At 31.4% G+C, this 21,571-nt stretch overlaps 1 long non-coding RNA gene across 10 annotated transcripts; it reads right to left on the bottom strand.

Annotated features, from left to right (window-relative positions):
• Window positions 1-6,907: 6,907 nt before the first annotated feature.
• Window positions 6,908-20,720, bottom strand: LOC120259951. 10 transcript variants are annotated; one of them, XR_005536366.1, is made up of 10 exons: window positions 20,661-20,720; window positions 20,113-20,173; window positions 18,740-18,819; window positions 17,608-17,797; window positions 17,269-17,373; window positions 16,952-17,106; window positions 14,619-14,723; window positions 14,418-14,538; window positions 14,122-14,201; window positions 6,908-12,790 (listed from the first exon to the last, which is right to left on the bottom strand). It is a non-coding gene; the product is annotated as an uncharacterized LOC120259951 (long non-coding RNA). The 10 variants fall into 10 exon arrangements; XR_005536367.1 differs by having other exon boundaries at window positions 14,418-14,529; XR_005536372.1 differs by lacking the exon at window positions 14,418-14,538 and having other exon boundaries at window positions 6,908-8,291; window positions 12,723-12,790.
• Window positions 20,721-21,571: the final 851 nt, after the last annotated feature.

Raw genomic sequence — 21,571 nt, 5'->3', positions numbered from 1 at the left:
GTTACGCATTGCTTAGCAAGCATGTGTGAGGCATTAATAAAAAATTGAAGGTGTGAGGTATTAACAAAGATATATCGGAATATCTGGATTTATTATGGATATATTATTTTGTTATACTTAGTTTTCACTCTGGAAAATTTTCAAAATTTTTTAATATATATTATCAAAACGCAGACTTCCTATAAATAGCTGTGGAAAATATAAATTATTTCAATACTACACAATAAGAATCTAGGTCCCATTGTATCAATGGGATGTTATTTATGAGTTGTTGGGAATGTGATGTTGTTCTTAATTTTCTATCTCATGATAGATGTTAAATAATAAAGAGGTGTTATAAGTTTCAATTCATATGATTCGATAGCATTTTTATGGATAATAATTAAAATTAATTTTTTTAAGTTATCACTGTAAAAAATTATTAATTATTTTAGGTTTTTTGTTAACAGATTTAATTGTTTTTTTTTTTTTATAAAGGTGCAATTACATAGTTAATTATTGAAGTAAAGTTATTTGACTAACTCCTTACAATAAAGGTTATTCCTCCTTGCTCTTCCATCCTCTAGTATATTCTAAATAGGCACCAAGATATACTAGTTGACTTCAAGTGAATATTTCCGTTGTTCTTGACGGATAGTGTGAAAAGGATAATTTTATTTTCAGAAATTAAATTAATCAAAATCCTTAATTCAACTATTTATAGTGCATTTACTGGCAGTAGTATAATTTGTGTTGCCGCAAGTTCAACACTCATTCCATTGATCATTACATAAAGTTATTGAGCGACGCTAATACAAAGAATAAAACGAGAGTGAATGGGTGAAATTAAAAATGAGAAACGAACGGACAAGACAGAATTAAAATGTGGTTTCACAGATAGAATTAATTGAATGGAAAAGTTAAAAAGTAATTTATTGGGAATTGAAAAAATAATGAAAAGATATGACGTAAAATTACTTTTATGCCCTTAATATAAATAAATCAATTTTGTTATTTATAAAATATTTTAAATAAATTTTAATTATTATAATTAATTATTTAAATTACTTATTAATTATTTTATGACTTATATTTGAAATAATTATTTATTTAATAAAAGTATTATATGATTATTATAATTAAATATTTAAATGTTAATATATTTATATTAAATATAAATATTATTTAATATATTTTTTATATGACTATTATAACTAACTATTAATTATTTAAATATTTAATACATTTATATTTAAACTAAATATTTATTATAATTATTAAATGATTATTATAAATTAACTATTAATTATCTAAATGTTAATATATTAAATATATATATTTATTTAATATAATTATATGATTATTTATTTATTTTATTTAAATATTAATTACTTTAATATTAATATATTTATATATAGTGTAAGGGTAAAATGGATATTTTATACCCATTACCCTCAATCAATTTTCATTCCCCCAAATTTAGAGGAAATAGATCATTATGGTAACCCGCCATAGGTAATGATTACTACCTTAGAAAATGGGCCAAATATGAAAATGAGTAATGGTTCCCACAAAGAGGGAACATTACCCCCATCCAACCACTACCTTAGTTACTAGAATAGTGTACTAATGCTTTAATTTTTTACCGTATATGTAAGTTTATAATGATCAATGGATAGGATTTGAATCTTTTTTTTTTTTTTTTAAAGCTGCTTGAACAATTTCTCAATTTTTTGAGATGTTTTTCTTGTTCTTTGTTAATAGGTTAAATGTAATTTTTTATCAGAAATTCATTCTTGTGTGGTTTTAGATTATGGGTTTTGCTTCCTTTTTCATATGATACCACTTTCAATACTTGCCTGATTTTGTAATTAAAATAATCCACATTAGTAACTATAAACAACACAGTGATTATATTGAGAATTACACCTAGATCTTGTGTATTTATAAAGTATGCAAATATATAATATAAAAGCGACTTACATATATTCATTATTAGTTTATATATATATATATATATATATATATATATATATCCATTTTTTTTCTTTTATACATATTTAAATTCACAATGAAGATGCATGAAAAAATATTATGTCTTTAATTGTCATAATGAATCTATTTAACCATCCCTTCACAAGGCAGTTGGTTACTTAGATTCTATTCTCAACTCCAAAATCAGAGGGTTCAAAGTTTATTGTGGTTTGTCCATATTTTCCTTAAATATATATATATATATATTGAAAATTTTATAATGAATGTGGTTTTTAATTTTTATCTATAAAACTTGTTTTGGTTTTTAACACAAGGAATCAACAGTCTAATTACCCTTACTGGTAATTGATACTTTTCTGCTTTCACAAATTCATATCTTTTGTTTGAATGCTAAATAAGATAAGAGCTCATTGAAACCAGACAAACTTCTTTTGTATGAAACCAACAAAATTACTTGTCTAAAATTTAAAATGATCACAAATATCAGAAGTACCATATAGTCCAGTGATAATGGCTAGAAGAAACTGGCATTTAGACAATGTGCCATTTAAAACTGCTAAAAATCTGATAAATTTCTCTATTAACAAAACCACCGGAAAGAAAAAGTTAAAAAGTTTGAACCTTATGCTTCTCTTAAAAATAATAATAATAATAATAATAATAATAATAATTAAAAAAAAACCGCAAAATCTTGATAAATTCTTTAAACACATGACCTAATATGACTCTTTATCAAATTATGCAACCAAATTAAATTTCTCTCCCAAAAATATGAACAAATCATTTTGGCATATACTGGCCTAATATTACCTCAAATTAGGGAAATGAGTGCTGTCATCAACTCTCACTTGTGTGAAATCAATCACATGACTTCAGTTCATTAATTATTAGCATAATTATTCCTTTCCAACATAAAACTTCCATTAAATCAACTACCTAGAAATTTAAGGAACTCTCATAGTAGTAACTTCAAGAAAAATACTAAAGAAAATAGTATAGATCTTAAATATCATCCACAAGAATGTGACTGAATCCTATGATTGGACACATTGCATAACTCTTTATTACTTAAAATCCATCATAAAAAAGGAATTTAAAATCTAATATCGTTTTTCTAGTAAAACAAAGTAGTACCCTGATAATGAAAACAACAATGATGCAAAAAATTCCATTAAAACTACTGACGAACTCATGGAATGGTAAATTACTTGAGGAGTATCTCCTAAAATAACCACAAAAAGAGCATCAATGATACAACAACAAACACTATAACACACGTATCTATAATATAGAAATTGAATTATATCTACTAGCAACCTAAGAAAATAATAAATAGTTAAAGAGTATCTTAAACTAATCTCAAAATATTAATGCTTGAACAACAAAAAGAATTAAAACACACACACAGAGCCACGCACACAAAAAAAACATTCCATCTAAATGTACTACTGGGAGCATGAGAAAAACACTAATAAAACAGTAAGTCCAAGCATCTTCCAGAAGAAGCTCATACCTGATAATCATTGATCCAGTCTCCATTCCATCCATCCGTCCCCTCATTTTAACACAACAAGATCAATCTAGAATCTTGAAAATCAACATTAATCAAGAAATTAAGGAAACAAAAACAAAATAGAAGCACTGAAATCCAATCAAGAAAATGGAAATCACAAGACCATAAATAGAATGGCAACATCCAACTCCAAGCATATTTTCCATGCTAAATCGGCCATCAAGATGAGAAAACTCAGACGAGAGAACTCAGAGATTGGAACGAGAAATTTGGCAATGGGTTTGTGTCAATAGAGAATAGTAGGAAGAAGTAACAAGTCATAGGAGATAATGTCAAGCATGCTGTTCAGCAAAAAATCAGAAGAAATCAAGAAGAATAGAGAAAGTCAAGCACGCTGTTCAGCAAAATGGATTTCTTGAGAGCCAGAGATTCAAGGCACATGAAGATGAAGGAAACTAGGAGAAATAGATTTTTTGAAAGCAAGAGGTTCTAAGAACATGAAGATGAAAGAACCTTCGAGAAATAAATTTCTTAGTTATATAACTAAGATTTTGTCTTTGAAGTCACTACCTTTGACAGGATAGAAATAAAGAATAATTCATTGTGATTTCTTTTTGTTACAATAGGTGTATCAAGGACAAAAGAATTCATAAGTTGAAATAACTGTTTAATTTTAAAGAAATCAATAATGATACTTCTTTATATCACATTGAAAACATCACTTGCAAACAATCTATCTTGAAACTAGAAGATATTCCCAACAATCATTGTCACCCTTTTTGCAACCATAACCCTAGGCCTATCAAGCAGACACCTAGAAAATCTAAAAAAAAAAAAAATAGATGAATAAATAGCAAATTCAATAAAACCACAAAAAATAATCCATCTTCAAAGAATTCAAGGTCACTCAGAACTCTCTGATTTCTACCAATTTACGCAAGCAAATATCCGAAAGAACAACAAAGAAAATTCAAGAAAGATCATAATAAGCAAAATATACTTAAATTAAAGGAAATTTTGTCATCTAAATTACCTAGAAAAGTTTCCACTATGCACTCTGATTTAACTACCAAAGTTCTGTGAAACATGCCCAAATGTACTCTGTAATGAGGTGCGTTTTCTGGGTCCCAAAACCTAAACACCCAAATCGAGCATGGAGAGAAACATATTTATAAAATGGATGCAAGACCCCAAATCAAGTCAGACCTAGCACACGATCAAGCATAAATCAAGAAGACAAAAAAAAAAACCCAAACCAAGCTTGTAGCTTTCTAGAGTATGGTGATTGGAATTGAGTTAATAAAGTATACTCTAGGATTGGAACTAAGTTCATAAAACGTTTTTCATAGAAAGGCCTTGCAATTGAGTTAGCAGAGATCTAGATTGGAATTGAGTTCATAAAGCTTGTTTCATAGGAGGTCTAGCAATTATGTTCATAAAGATTGCCATAGAGGTTATTGTAATTTGATGACCACTGTTCCATAGATAGCAACCATAGTGTTTGTTTTGTTAGTGGTGGTCCTTAAAGAAGCAATTGAAAGTTTCATCCGTAACCTTTTGTTGGTATCCTTCAAGGGCTGATAAAACGAAGTCAAGTGGGAAGTCTCTGGCACTTGGCTGTTTATAATGTTTTCATTCAATCCGCATTGAAACATCCAAACATGAAAAATTAGTAAAGTGATAGTTTTTATTTATTTTTTTAAAATTCTACTCAAAATATTTAAAATACATTGAATAAAAACAATAAAATTATAATTAGTTTTCTAACATGTTGCTAAAAATTTAGGTAAAATTTTAAAAAATATCACAACATCAATGAGCATATTAATTTTTTTCGTGGTTTTTATTGTTTTTAGTTTGTAAAAAATGAAAATTTTTTTTAATAAAATACTATTATAATATCAAGCAAGGTTAACTATTATAACATCATGAAAGACTATGCTCGTAAATATTTTATTATAAATATTGTTTCACACTTTTTACTTAAAGAGATAAAGTTAATCATTGGAAATACAATCTTTACTTTGTACTTCTTCTTTTTCTGGTTTTTCTTCTTCGTCTGATTTTTCTCTTGATGTTTTTTTTTCCTTTTTTATATAAATCCCCTACTCTTACTTTCTTTTTATAGTATAACTTTCTTAAAGTTTATAATTATTCTTTCTTATTTGCATAACCATGGATAGGGCAAGTGCAATCCTTTTTTCGCTGTTATTTGTGATAATATTCATTGTTATATTTATAGTGTTTCAGCACTCAGTTGTTCCGGAAGAGAAAGAACAAGGATTGCCTGTCACACAGGCAAAACTACAACACTCCTCGTTGAAGCTGAACCAACCACACTCCCCGCTGAAGCCAAAGCCACCGATCCTTCATTTTAAAAAGTTTTATTTGACAACAAATACTGTTGTGGTTTCTAACATTATTATAGAACTTTAATCCACAGGTTCAATAGTTGTGTTTTTTTTAAAGAAAAAAATGGTTTGAAGCTTTTGTAGTTTTTTTCTTTTTGCAAAAAGTTGTTTAGAATGAAATTAAGTTTCTAGAATGGAATGAAATGTAGGTGAATGTAAAAGTTTTTCTAGTTATTTTCTTGTCACAGCCCCTTGCATTGAACTACAAAAACTACACGGCTTTCACAAGGAAATAACTACAAAAACTTTTACATTGAACTACATTTTATTCCATTGCAAAAACTTCATTTCATTCAAAACAACTTTTAAAAAAGAAAAAAATACAAAAATTTCAAAAAACTTTTTTCTTAAAAAAAAAACACAACCACTGAACCTGCGGATTAGGGTTCTATAATAATAATATAATATTATAACCCAAACCAGCATCTGTTGTCAAATAAAACTTTTTAAAATGAAGAATCGGTGGCTTTGGCTTCAGCGGGGAGTGTGATCGCTTTGGCTTCAGCGAGGAGTGTTGTCGCTTTGCCTATGTGACAGGCAATCCTTGTTCTTCTTCTTCCGGAACAACTAAGCATTGAAACACAGCAAATATAACAATCAATATCATCACAAATAACAGCGAAAAAAGGGTTGCACTTACCCTATCCATGGTTCTGCAATCAAGAAAAAACAATTATAAACTTTAAGATAGTTATACTATAAAAAAAAACTAAGAGTAGGGTATTTACATAAAAAAGGAAAAAAAAAACATCAAGACAAAAACCAGAATAAAAGGAAAACAAGAAAAACAAGAAGTACAAAGTAAACATTATATTTCTAATGCTTTAGTTTATATCTCTTTAAGTAAAAAGTGTAAAATAATATTTATGATAAAATATTTACAAGCATAGCCTTTCTTTATGTTATAAAAGTAAACTTTCCTTCATATTATAAAGCATTTTATTACGAAGTTTTAAATTTTTTACAAACTAAAAAGGAAAAAAAACCACAAAAAAAATTACTATGCTCATTGGTGTTGAGATCTTTTTAAAAATTTTACCTAAATTTTCAGCAACCTACTAAAAAACAATAACAATAACAATAACAATAATAATAATATTATTATCATTATTATTATTACTTTATTTTTTATTGAATGTATTTTAAATATTTTGAGTAGAATTTTGAAAAAATAAATAAAAACTATCACTTTTCTAATTTTTCATGTTTCAATGTTTCAATGCCGATTGAATGAAAACATTATAATAGGCTGCCCAAAGATTTTTTACTTCGGTCATATGCTAAAATACTTCCCTTGGACCTTGCTTTCACATCGTTGTTGTGTATGGAAAAGGCTGCCATTCATGATCGAGGAGTGTCAAGTGCAAGACAACTCCTTTTGTCTGATAAATTAATCAAGCTTTTGTTGTGAGACGCTCATGCACAGCATGATGCTGGAACTGAAAACAAAAATATGCAAGGAAAGAAAAGAAAACTAGCCAGTTGTACATAGTGAGTTTGACAATGCATGGAAGATCGTTGGCAACACTTGCACATTGAGACGAATGATGCATGCAATCCGCGAATGATGCAACCACTTATATGCTTACTTGAATTACATTCCAATAATTAATGATTTTTTTATTGAAATGTCACAGGTGAAGAAGAGATTGACGAAACAATTTATGTCGCAACTAATGATACTCAAGTTGTAACACAAGCAGCAAAAAATATGATTGAGGATGCACGAGGGATAGCTGCACGAGAGGTACTATTGTAACTTATTATACGCATGTACAGTTTATGTTGCAACTAATGATACTAAAGTTGTAACACAGGCAGGAGAAAATATGACTGAGGATGCACAAGGGATAGCTGCACGAGAGGTACTATTATAACTTATTATACGCATGTTCTAACACAAGATGCATAGATGTGGATAAAGCATTTATGTTGCGACATACTCTACTTATATTGGAATGCAAGCATTAGAAGATATGGGTGAATTAGTTCTTGGAGAAGGTGAAAAAGAGAAAGATTGCCGGAGTTGCAGGTGAAGCTGTCCATGTTGCAACTTGCACCACTGAAGTTGCAACACAAGCAACAGGAAACTCTGTTAATGAAGATGTTCCTTGTGCAGCTGAAGACAAGCCTGAGAAGGCTTTTGTCGTGGTAGAAGCACAACAGGTAATGTTGTAACTTTATGTAATCATGTTGTAACGCAAGCTGCAGAAGAGGTGGACAAAGCAGTTTATGTTGCAACTGACGACACTCATGTGTAACGCAGGCAGCAGAAGAGATGGCTAAGGAGGCTGCATGAGAGATAATTGCGGAGACTTTTACCGAGCCAATTGTACAAGAAACATCTCCTTGCCCAGCTGATGATATGTTTGACTAGGCTTTTACATAGGCAGCTGCACAAGAGATAAATGATGCAGATAATCCTCGAATGATGCAGCAACTTATATACTTACTCATATTACATTCTAATAATTATTGATTTTTTTATTGAAATATCACGGGTGAAGAGAAAGGTTGATGAAGTTTATGTTGCAACTTATGATACTCAAGTTGTAACACCGGCAACAGAAGATATGGCTAAGGAGGCTGCACGAGGGGTAACTACACGAGAAGTAATATTGTAACTTATTATACGCATGTTGTAACACAAGCTAAATAGAGGTGGACAAAGTATTTTTTTGTTGCAACATACGCTACTAATATTACAACACAGGCATCAGAAGACATGGATAAAGTGGTTCCCGGACAAGGGACATGTCTTATAAAAGAAAGAGCTGAAGGGTGAGGTAAGTTAATTTTTTTCAGGACATCCATTTAATTGATTTTTTCTTTTTAACGACCAAGTAGGTGATCTTTTTTGTTGGTATATTTGTGTAGAGAGCATGCAGAGCACTGCAATGTATGCTCAAAGAAAAAAACATAATGAAATTGATTAGAAAAACATTCTAAGTTCAAATAAAGTTCGACCATTGAAGATTCCTCCAAAACTTCAGAAATCCATCTTTACACTAAATGATATTGTTGGTGGATCTTTATCGTGGAAGAAAAGCACAAATTTTAGAGTGTCAAACAGTAAAATTATCAACTTAATCTTGTTACATAGGCTTCAACATTTTTAGTTAAGTTTAGCTACAATACGCTCATAAATTTTTTTCTCATGTAATCATTATCATTAATTTATAGCAAGGACGGAATAAGGATGAGGAGGGCAGAGAAGATTCAAACTAACAACTCGGTATACATTTTTTTGGTTAAATGATTTTTCCTTTTTCCCCCAAAAAGAATAACTCTTGGGCAGGCAAAAAACGTATTTTTTTGTTCTTTTCTTTTGCATACTAATGATTCAGACCTAAAGCTTAGTGGCAATGATATTTTTATCATAATTGCTATATTGTGTTTGTTTATATCTTTTTGCAGAGAATCCGAGCAAAGGAGTGCTCACTGAAGTTGACTCATTGAAAAACTTCTCATCCTTGATCTAAATGGAGTGCTCGCTCACATTGAATATAAATGCACCAAATGTCTTTGCCCTTTTATTCAACATATTATATTTGTTTTAAACTGATTATCAATCATTGTCTGCTTTTGCAGCAACTATGAAACCGAGACCGTTTGTTAAAAAATTTCTAAAGTTTTGTTTTAAAAACTATATAGTTTCTATTTGATCATCGAAGACCAGGTAATACGTGTTCTTAAACATTTCATATTTTTCCTTTATAGGTTGAATTAATCTTTTGAGGATATTTCAGTTTTTAGTGTTTGTAGTTTTAACAAGAGAACAATGCAGGCATAACTTGGACAAGGCAATTAATTTTTTGAAACAATATCGCGATCAGTTTTTCTTCATTTGGGTAACTTCTAGTTCATAATTTCTGACAAAGATTTGTTATCACCAATTTTTTTTTAAGCCATTATTTCTGAAAATGAGTTGATTTCAATTATGCAGGGTGATTCTTACTGCAGAAGACATGAAACAAAGGCCCATATATATATGTCAAAGTGCTGGAAAAAGTGTGGGTCAAGTATAAGCAATATAACCCAACAAATACTTGGTATACTTTGTTGGTCGACGATACAATACAAAAAATTGATATTAACCTAGTCAGTAAAAAACTCCTTATATTGTGTTTGTTTTTAAGTATAATTAACTTAGATCTGAATTCTATTATCATCTTTAATCTTATGGTTTCAATTACGTTCACATTTTATGAATATAATTGTATATCTCCTACATCTTATGACCCAAAACAAGACTTTGATAACACATTAGGTAAACTTCTAATCACGACATTTCTTGTTTAAATGCACATGAGTAATTTACTTAAAAGCTTATTTACTAATTCTTGCACTTGTGAATGATCACAGGAAAGGATGGTGCAATTCGGATATATTTGGAAAATCTAGCGAAAACAGAGAATGTGCAAGAATGTGTCAAGAATAATTCATTTTCATAAAGGTGCAAAAACAGAAAAAAAAAAAAAAAAATTATATATAGCAATATTATTTATGTATGACAGGGTTTTGCATTAGGGTGTTTTACTGTTTTTTTGTTTAACGTATATCTGATGATCTTCTAATAAAGATCTTAATTCGTAAATTTTTAGGTAAAAGTTTAGAACCGATAAAGCTTATTAGATTGGTAAACGTGTGGTGTTCTTTCAAGCGTTGAACCCTAATCTCTGGCTGAGCCATTTCGACGGGCAATTAAGTAGAAAAGATAACTCTCCCTAGGTTGCGGGTAGTTTAGTTTCGTCCGGGTGGCTGCCAATGTGCAACACCAACCTCAAACGGGGGTTGGGCAACATATTCTTTCCCAAGGGCTTTCCGATTTTGTCAAGTTGTATGCATAGTGCCCGTTGTCCACCCAGATGGTGCCACGCCTAATGATGGTTCGCGGCCTGCAACTGTGCGTTGGTGCCCCCTCAGTTTTGTGTCTGCTTGCATACCACAAGGCAATCACAGGTCAGCCTAGCCCGTCTCTTAAGGGCTTTGTGGCTCCGTCTAGCTAGGCGCACAGGTGTGGGTGTCCCATTCCTCATGTGCTCGCTCACACTTACGTGCAATAAACGCTGACGGGCCCGACGGAGCCTTTGCATCCTGCCTCGGCCCAGACCTACATCACCATTCTCCCCAAGGGGCGACGCAGTGTGCTACAACAAGGCGGTGACGCACACATCTGTCAGGTGTCCATGTCGACGTGTGAGTAATCCCAGACTCATTGTCTCTAATGAGCCAGATGGTGCACTTCATCCAACCGCCAAGAAGGCACTACCTCACAAAGTGGTAAAGCTTTGGAATGTGATGTTACTCGATGCTTGTCACAAATTATAAAAAGTGAATCCTCAAAATATCCGAGTTAGCATTGCTAATATAATCTCATAATGCTAATATAATCTCATACTAACAAGTATGCCGAACGCTCTCACTGGCTGTGGGAGACATGTTGAAGTCTTCACAATGGGTCCCAACTCCCATGTTATTAAACCCTATATCAACGCATGTTGGTTTATTGGCGCATGATGTCGTCAATCGGTTTATGGTGGACCAAGCTAGTAGCACCAATGTTGTAACTTTCGTGGAGAATGATGCAGCTTTTGTGGATCGGATATAACGCAGCGAGCAATAGAAAAAATCAACTTCGAGACGGTACAAGGATGCTGGGCATTTAGCACAACCACCTTATTTATTCAAAAAAAAAGAGTACGCGAGACAAACCTTCAGAATCACCAGAGGCGAAAAAGACAAAATTAAAGGATTTCATCTCGATTATCCAACGCAATTTGAAGTTTATGGGATCCCGTGCTAAGACAGTCGAAGCAAGTGACGCCAGTGAGAAGACATCCACCCCACCCAAGATACAAGTTAGTTCTCCTCTGAGCATCCCTAACCTAAAGCTACATTCTCAGGGGTTCTGCATGTCAGCATGTTAATTCACCCCTAGTGGATCTATTGTATCTATCACCTTCCCCTGTTTTGTGTTGTATCATTTTCTTGAGAATCTTAGTCTTTTGTTTACTCTTGTCGATGTGATCTTCTCTTTTATATATTTTTTTCTAAAGAAATTGAATTATCCACCTTTAAAAATAAATAAATAATATAAAATAAACCTAAATAAAGACAATAAGCAATTAATGATTCTAGCGGAATAACTAAGGGAAGAATATGATTCTAATTGACTCGGTGAAAGAGAAGCATGAGCAAGTAAAAGAGATGCATGATAAATAGACACAATAAGCAATTAATGATTCTAACAGAATAACTAAGGGGGAAAATATGATTCTAATTAAATAGGTGAAAGAGAAACATGAGCAAGTAAAGGATATACATGAATAAATTCATAAACTTAAACATATATTTATATATATGACTAGTGAAAACATAAATATTTTAAAACTAGAATTTTAAAATAAATCCATATGAATGAACCCGTAAATATTTTAAAAGAAATTAAAATGACATAGACCTACTGGTAAACAGACATCCGCCCGCTTACCCGCAGAAGATATGAGTACTTGCTAGGAGTTGCAGAAAATGAATTACAGAAAAATTATTTGGGATGGTTTCATCTATTTGGCATATTTGCTAAGGAATAATTTTTCAAAATTAGAAAGACCATATATATAAGAGCTTTGACACAATTGAAACGGGCGGGCTTTGGACTTTAGCAAGACAGAGAAATGACCTAAAGGTAAAGGAAAGGAGCTTTTGCTTTGTTGAGTAAAAAAATATGTTTAGGAAATAGTTTTTAAAAATTTATTAATAAATATATTTATTTAGATAATTAAACCTAAATTGATTAGACGAGTTAGATGTGAGCAGCGTACCAACCAAAAATACCCACAGCTTTTGCTCTCATCATCAAACGAGCAACTCCTCACATCTCATTCAGACGCTGCAAAATAAATAAATAAACATGTTTAAAGATTAAATCTCCATCTATCATTAATAGAAATAAATAAATATTTAATTTTGATTAATATTAATTAAATAAAATTTTAGTTAATTTAATAAAAAAAATTCTCCTACTTCGATATTTCAATATTAAAAAAAAAAAATCTTATTATCACATTTTTATCCCAAAATATCCCAAAACTAACTAATATATACATTGTAGTTAGCTTTCCTTAATACAGAATAATTCCAAGACACATGAGCAAAAAATCTTTATTTGATATCTAACATAAGTCTATGATGAAAGTTTGACATGATATGCAGAGTAATAATTGAAATATATACAAGAGTGTAACTATGATGAAACTAGACCAATAAAAACTAGACATCCTCATAATCTAAGCATTTGAAAGTGCGATGGTGGTAAGTTAGTAAATCTTGATCATGTACTAATAGGTGTTATTATAGGGAAAAACACATGCATGTGAAGACCGCGAGGTTTTGTGCCACTGCCTTGTAAGGAATTTCACAAAGTGTTAGGGCTAAACACCCCATAAAATGAAATAAAATTGATTAAAATGTTAATCTGGTGTAAGGTATAATGGAAAGCGCACACTAGATGTAGGATGGTGCAAAATTGACAGGAGACTAAAAAGACAGTACACCCGCGCTAGCATGTATCCTCCTCTATCCATGTATCTTAACCAACCCTTTCCTCCTTATCCTACCATACCTACATGATGAGCATTCATATGCAAGTCAAACAAGTATGCACAAACACATCAGTTGGCTTGGCATATGTAACAGTCCATGCCCTCGATTTTGTGAGTTAATATAAAGTGGTTTCCAATCCAGGAATACGGTCATGCTTGATCCAGACTTGAAGGAGATCACACATTCTTATACCTACGCAATTTTTTTGAATCAAGAAAAAGGAAAAAAAAACAATCATTATCGTTCATATCTAACCTTCCTGGCTCTGGGTACAGATGCAATGCATGTCAAACTCACAAAACAAGCGCCTGCTTGACTGCTTGAATCAAAGTCGGCTATTAGATCCATCAAACTATAGTTTTCATCCTAAAAGACTTGAGGGAATGCTAACATTATGGTGGAGAATTGAATAATCTTTCTTGTGTGTTCATTCCCAAAAATATCTTCTCTAATTAACATTATCAAGCCTGAAGTTGTGTGCGTGTTTTTTTTTCCCACCAGACTATATAGATATATATATATATAAGTTTGTCTAGCTAAAGTACAATTAACAGGTATACAGAATTAAAAGGGACAAAAGATGCTTGCATTTAGGAAAGAAATCAAAATCATTCTCACCTCTAATAACTAGTGGAGCAGTTGCAAAGTGGAATGTATTGAATCTTTCCAATTTCCAAGGAGAATTTCACAGCTAAATCCTGGATAATAACAAGAACATTATATAAAATATTGTCATTGCTCTTCTAAATGTGATGACCGTACAGATAATACATGTGAACAGAAACAAAGATTAATTTAATTTCCACAAAGCCCTGCACAGAACTTGATTATTTCCATTTTAGTTCTCTTTTTCATTTTTTCTTTTTGGAAATAATTTTAATTTAGTTATTCCCTCAGATGGATGACATAAATACCTTTGACTTTGGTAGCTTCCAGAAACCTACAACTGCAGATCTTAATACGGAAAGGGGTTCAAAGAGAAGAAAGTTGGTTTAACTTATCATCATCAAGATCTTTCAGGTATTTCTGATTATCCTTTCCACAAAAATCAAAATAAGAATAATTTTATAAGAAACTTGAAAAAGGGAAGAGGACAATTGAGAATGCATTTATACCTCGTAAAGGGCAATATCGACACAATGCCACTCATCAGGTACACATAGCAAAACACCATCCAGCGCGGTTTCTCCATCCTCAACCAGAGTAATTTGTAAATCCCCCTTTTTATGACAACAAAATTCGAAAACTTCAATGATTCATCAAGCACTCTGGACATTATAACAACCTCCTTATGAGTAAAAGAAACATTTACAAGCAGTACCGCATAAAGATAAAGCATAAGACAAATGGTCTACATAAATTCATGAAGCATTTGCAAGCTCCTAGCAACAAACTTGGCATTAAACTTTTGTTGACAGTGTATAACATTAACAATAAAAAAATATTTCCTCAACGCTTCCCACGAAGGAAAACAAACCTGACTAAATGAAAAATATCAGAATCGGCTGGGCAAGCACACAAATATTAATTAATAAACATGAACTTCAGGCTTAAATAAGTTTTGATAACAAAGTGGGGGGATAGAAGTGGATCACAAGTACAAACATCATCCATGTCAAGGCAAAAAGTTTCAAAATATAACTAATAGTATCTCATCTGTAAACAAAAAGAATTTGACAAGGCTTTATAACATTGTATTTGATGGTAACATGTAGGTAATTGGATGTGTTGCCCTCTTCTATTTTTGACCAAACAATATAATCTCAATTTTATGAGGTAGTTAGCCCCATTTGGTCATCCAAGATGAACCAAACAATATAATACCAACTGCAGCCAGCACTAAGCTTGTTTCTCATAGACATATACCAAGTCCAGAAGAAATTAGCCTCTAACATGGCTTCAGCATGCAATGTAAAGAATATACCAAACAGCATTCTGAATCTTTGTGCTGAACAGAGTGCAATAAGTAGACTGAACTCAAGGCACTTTTGACTGCTACCGCACGGGCAAGATACTTCCATACCATTAACTCCATCGAAAATGGTCCAACTGGAAAGAACAAATCCCTTTATTCTTTTGGATGCCAATTTCAGTTGAACATTTTCATGAAGTATTCACTATTCAGTAAATAGCGCAAATCCATCTTAATTCTTGTAATGCGTAATGCAACTTTGGAAAGAACTATAAAATGCATCTAATGTAGATGGCTTTTTCATAACAAACACCAGCTTTGACATTCTACCCTACATTTTTAAAATTAAATTAGTATATGGACCTACAAATCTAATATCACCAGTACTGATTAATAGCAAGGTGGAGAATGCGCAAGTTCCGCCCACTATGTTTACATAGAAAACCATGTCAATCAAATAACAGTGTTCACTGAAACATAGCCAAAGCTTTCATAAGGAACAACACAGATTTTTAACACAATAAAAGAAATGAGGAATCAAATGAGAATTTAGGTTGCGTTTGATTGCCCTTTTTTCCATGGAAAAATTTTCCACGGGTCATTTTCCAGCTAAATAAGCTGTTTGTTTGTGAAAATTTTCCGTGAAAATTTTTTCCACAAACTCTATCATATGACCCTATTTTCCCTCAAATCAGTGGAAAATTTTTCCTACCTCCACCCTGGGAAAAGTTTTCCAAGGAAAATGTAAGGAGCTATGTGAAAAGATAACGTGCGATTGAAATATTTAAAATAACTTTTCTTTTAAAAATTTTAAAAAAAAATTCTTTTTTTTTTAATTTTTTTAAAAAAAAGATAAATTATATAACTTGAAAATATTTTAAATAAATTTATCCAGATAAAGTGAACAGATCCCACGACGTTTTGATGGTAAGATTCAATTCCACGTAGCGTTATTTATAATTTTAATAAGTTTTAAAAAAATTTCCATGAAAAATGTGACTTTTTACAAGAAAAATTGATGCAATCAAACAACAAATGAGGTTTTTTCCATTAAAAATATTACATTTTCCGTGGAAAATAAGAGCAATCAAACAACAAAATCTGAATTTTTCATAAAATTTTTTTAATTTTCTAGCTAGAAAATAATGCCAATCAAACGACTATTTTTTCATTTTCCATGTAAAATTTTTCCATGGAAAAATTTTCTTTTCCAACCATTTTCCATGTTGCCAATCAAACACAGCCTTAGTGTATGTACCTAGAGATGTCCAAATATGATAGCCTGAAACTATTTTCCAGCACTGTTAAAGAATAAGCACTTGGAATGCAATTCTTTTATGGCAAAAGCAAAAACTAATACTAATCAGTCATACAATAGAAATTGGTGAAGTGGGGGACTTGTTTAGACCCATATAGAAGGCTTACCTAGAGTTGCAGAATCATTTATATAAATCATAGGGTAAATTAAACCAGCATAAATGCATATAGACTATCTGAGGTAATTAAATGGCTAAGCAACTAGAGCAACAAACATACCATGGTTGATGATCAAAGAAGACAATGAGTCAAATTTCTCATGAGAGCCATGCATGGCATCAGAAAATTGCTTGAACATCACAGATGGAGACACACGAACAATCTCTGCTACATCTTCAATACTAGAACAAAAGTCCTAGTCCTCCAGAAAGTTTCTACAATAAATGGGACAATATAAATGTTTTTCTTATGTAAAACAATTAGATAAATATAGGAAATGGGAGCAATTCTAGGTATACTTGGTCGTGTAATTATTTACATCAAAGTTAAGCTCATGTAATTTTTTTATATTTGGGTTATGCTACATAAATTTAGACCTTCAATTGGAAGCCCTCAATCCATGCATGAAAAAAGAGTACATACTTCAGATTGATGTAGATTACAGCCAACTTGATAAGGCTCATTCTTGTTAATATAATATCCTGGATTTAAAACTTAAACCATTATATCTACTTTATCAGCACAACAAAGCTCCATTTAGCAGCTTGAATAAATAAAAATGACCACAGTATCCACAACTATATTGCAAGTACTTACCAGATAATTTTAGTATTAAACCAAAAAAAACAAAAAGAGTTGCATTACATCAATAGATGCTCAGAAAGATGGCAGTATTCTATAAATTATATAAACTTTCAGGCAGGTTGATTAGTTACCTATATTAAAAAATATTGAGGTATTAAGAAACAAACAATTCATGCCAAGAAATAAGTTTTCTTCATGCAGTGACTTCTAATTTTCACCATCATGTCCATGCTCGGGTGTGCATGTGCCTTCTGCAAACAAGCATCCATCAGCTAACTCTCCAAAACTCATAACAGTCAGTTGACAGATTTTTTGCACTACCTAGCAACAAAATCCATATGTTAATCAAGCTAACTTTTGAAAATTTATTCCACATTGGAAAAAGACAACCAACAATTTGAATTATATTATGGAATGCAAGCATAAATTCTAATGGTTTTATAAGTTAGTCCAACATCGCCATAATTGTGAAACCTGGAAGTGCAACTTTAAGATTGTTTTGTGTAAAGTCATCCTTAAGAATCTCAGTGAAATGCTAGACATCGAATAACCTCACCAAACAATATTGAGCTCAAACTTCATATTAAGAGAGTCTGTGAAATGCAAGAAATTGCCAAGATCAAAAGCAACATGATATGGTGGTTCGTTTATGTGCACTGGAGCACACAGGCCAATGTGACTGGGCATAAGGCAACATGTATACGATGGCAGCACGAAAAAGACTCCACTTCAAGATGAACTTTATGCACTATATGTTACAATGTGGATTTGAGATAAATTTATGAAAAAAGAAATTTTCATATGCTGATCGAGAAGAGCAGCACAAATGACAACACAACCACACAAGTTCTTTTAAATTGGCCCAATTAAATTACAAATAGACAGACCATCTGGTGCAATCCTTGTCTTAAACCACATTCACGAATACAAACCAAAAACTGTTGACGTTGAAATTGAAAATTTTTTATCTCATCTATTACGGTATTACCATATATAAAAGCCCTCAACAGCTACATGCAAGGTATACTTCACAGTGGAAACAGTTAGATTAACACTGAATACATCCCATCCTAGCGTAACACATGATATGCTAGGTAAACCTTAACATGAAACCTAGCAACCTCAGGGGTTCAAAAAAACCAAATACTGCAATTTGCTTCATAAAAATTTGAAACATAATGGCAGTAGACTTCTCAATACGCCAACCAATGTGAAAGAAAAGAAAAGCTTATTTACAGATAGCAAAAAGGTTAAACAGAATACCTTTATAGAGAGGCATTCAACAACTGGTGAGAGGTTTGTCTTTTTGTAAGTGATCTGCAGATGGACAGCCTATGAATATTCTGCAGCATATAAAATAAATGCATTCACGAATCATATTGAGAAGGAACACCAAAATAGAAACACAACATGCCCCAGAGTTAGCAAAGGAGATAAAAATTAAAAAAAGAGAAATAAAGAAAGCCCCTATGGCCGGTGGCGGAACCTGCGCCTCAACCTAGCGAGGCACTCCGCCTCAAGGCTCATCGCCTAGAGGCGAAAGAGGTGTACGCCCCATGAAGAGAAGAAAAAGAAAGTGGTGGTTGCCGAAGCCGGAGAGAATTCGGACGGTAGCGAAAGGAGGATGCCGATGGTGGTGGGAGGATGGCTTTGAGTTGGTAGTGGTTACTTACGGCGGTGGCGGCGATGCATGGATGGGTTGAGAGAAAAGAGACTGTACATTAGAGGCTAGGGTTTTCTTACCCATCATCAAATCATCAATGGCTGAGATTATTTTTAAATAATAATTAATTATAAAAAATATATACTTTAATAATGGCTGAGATTATTCCATATATATTTTAATTACAAAAATTATTAAAAATACACATTAGAGAGATAAAAATTATTAAAAATATTTATAAATATGTATAATTTAAATATTAATTTAACACTAATGATTAATAAAAATTAACTATTCTTCTTTATTCATTATCTACAAATTATTTAAATATATTTTCTTGATAAATTATTATATAAATAATTAATTTTAATAATAATTGATAATCGTCTCCAATCCTATTTTATCTATTAATTTTTATTTTTTTTTGTTGAGGATTACATCTCAGATGAGCTATTTGACCCAGAAGATCAACTCTTATCCCACACATGCCACTAGAAATTATTGTTGAAGTATGTTAAAATGTCGATGAGATGTTTTATCCCACACATGCCACTAGAAATTATTGTTGAAGTATGTTAAAATGTCTATGAGATGAATTTTCAGGACCATTCATAAGCTCAGAATCTACAGAACCCAAACTGGAAGTTTGAGGAATTCTTGGTGAAGAAGAACAAAGACACGCTTTATGATCTCAAACAAGAAATCTGTCATAATTGACAATACAACAACAACAAGAAACAGCAAAGAGAACGGACAATAAAATAAGAAGAATAACAATAATATTATTTCTGATATAAAAAATTCCACTACTAAGAAGGGATGTCATAATAACATCAACAAAAAGAAAATTAACAAAAAAAAATATAACAATAATATTACATCTGATACTAAAAAATCCCATCTAAATGTACCGCAAAATAGAAATTTAATAAACTAATAAAAAATTGGAGCACCTTCAGAAGGAAACCCATACCTGATCCAACCCCTGATTCATCCCACCACCACACCCTCAGTTTGGCGCCAATCTATCAACCCTAAATTCAATTTTGAAAAAGTGCCAAAAATAAAACTCAGCAAGAAATACATATAAACTAAAAAAATTGAGATGATGAAATCAAAAGTTCATCCAAACAGTATCAAAGAAATCCAAAAGAAGCCTAAAAGCACAAAAAAGATCAATCCAGACAAGACTAATCCTGAAAAAATTAACATTAACCAAGAAATTCGAACGAAAAGAACGAATTAGAAGCAATGAAATTCAATCAAGAAAACAGAAATAAAGAAACCCTAAATAGAATGTCAGGATCTAACACCAAGTATCTTCTCCATGTTAATCAGCGATCAAGATGAGAGAATTCGGAGATCGGAACGAGGGTTTGCAATCTAAATAAGGGTTCGTGTCAACGGCGAGCAAAACGGAGAAGGGATCAAGGGACATGACATGGGTTCCAGAACGAGGGATCGAGAGGTGAAGAAACGATCTCTAAAGGCTAGGGTTTGAACGAGAGAGAAGAGACTTACTTGAAACCCTAGCGCGCCGATCCTCTCTGTTGCCCAAAAGAATCATCGGTAAAGATCAAGAGGGATGAAACGGGAATTTAAAGAGAGCTGAAAAGAAGGGCAAAATAGTAAAATCAAATCTAACGGCTAGATTTTTTTTCTGCTATTTTAATGGGTGTAAAAATACCCTAAAAATGGAATTTTGAATTTTTTTCCCTATTTAAAAAAAATAAAAATGGAAAAAAAAACTTTTTTATAATGGAGTATATATATTTTTTATAAAAATTTTCTAAAATCTTGATTCCACAAAAGGAATTTTGATATTTTTTTTCCATTTATACTCTGAAAATGTAAGATTTTTTTATGTGTTTTTAGATTCATTTAAGTATTTGTTATGCCATACATATGTGTATTATTTAGATGATTTTTTTATTTATAATTTTAATCGAAGGAAAATTCACATAAATTTTTGTTTTAAAAATATAATTTTTTTATGTTTATATTTATAGCAAATTATGTTAGAAAATAAAATTTAAAAATTTGAAGTTTAATACTTTTATAACATGAGATTAATAACTTATTTTCTTTTCAAGTGATAAGTTGATTTTTTTTTTTGTCACGTGTGGAATGCACCCACAATGAAATTCTTTATTATCTCACGCCCGTTGACTGGGCTATATCATTTGTATACTTTCAAAATTTTCAAATTTTTTAAAAACCTCTAATCTTATTCTTTGGAAAACATAAAATAACAAAATAATAATGTTTTAAAGTGAACTGTAAAAAAAAAAATTAAACTAATATGTTAAATTGATTTAAAAAATCTTATTATTAAATTTTTTTACCTATAAGCCAGCGAGAATATATAAATAATTAAGAAAAATTAACAATCACTATCATAATTAACTGATTGCACATTTGCACTAATAAAC

Source organism: Dioscorea cayenensis, chromosome 1, assembly GCF_009730915.1.
Source record: "Dioscorea cayenensis subsp. rotundata cultivar TDr96_F1 chromosome 1, TDr96_F1_v2_PseudoChromosome.rev07_lg8_w22 25.fasta, whole genome shotgun sequence".
Taxonomy (NCBI): Eukaryota; Viridiplantae; Streptophyta; class Magnoliopsida; order Dioscoreales; family Dioscoreaceae; genus Dioscorea; species Dioscorea cayenensis.
This window is presented reverse-complemented; position numbering and strand designations above follow the sequence as displayed.